Below are 595 nucleotides of genomic sequence, written 5' to 3' on the forward strand. Positions count from 1 at the left end.
ATATATTGATAGCCAACCACTGAGACAGCAGTCAGCCTCAGTGCACACAGACTCAGCCTTGACAATCGCCTGGGGATATCCTTCTTGGTCGTGAAGAATGGGTGGCACAGAAAGAGCGAGTGGCTCTCTTGCGACCATCGGACTTCTACAAGAGTCTAAGGATGTCTAAGTGAGTCATGGGTCACATGGAAGCAGATTAAATAATTCTTTACCTGATAACGTTGTAGCTATTACATTTTCAAAATGTTACATCGTTGTGTCTTATGATAAAGCATATAATAAAATAACTTTTATATGAATAAAAATAAGAGTACTTTAAGCAATATGAAATTAAAGTACATGGTGTGTTTTCAAATTCATACAGTTTCAACCAGTTTCAACATTGTTTTGCCTTGATTTAATGTGTAATCTATTGAATAGCTGTTGCAAAACCCTCAGTGTGTCCTGTGCTGTGTGCAGATGGAGATAAATACACACTTACGATGTTGAAAATGCTTTTAGAACAGTTTTTGAAAGTACTTGCTCAATGATGTAAATGTTCTTTTTATATACTATATATATATATATATATATATATATATGTATATATATATAT

Source organism: Sinocyclocheilus grahami, unplaced genomic scaffold (genome assembly GCF_001515645.1).
Source record: "Sinocyclocheilus grahami isolate Dianchi unplaced genomic scaffold, SAMN03320097.WGS_v1.1 scaffold1375.1, whole genome shotgun sequence".
Taxonomy (NCBI): Eukaryota; Metazoa; Chordata; class Actinopteri; order Cypriniformes; family Cyprinidae; genus Sinocyclocheilus; species Sinocyclocheilus grahami.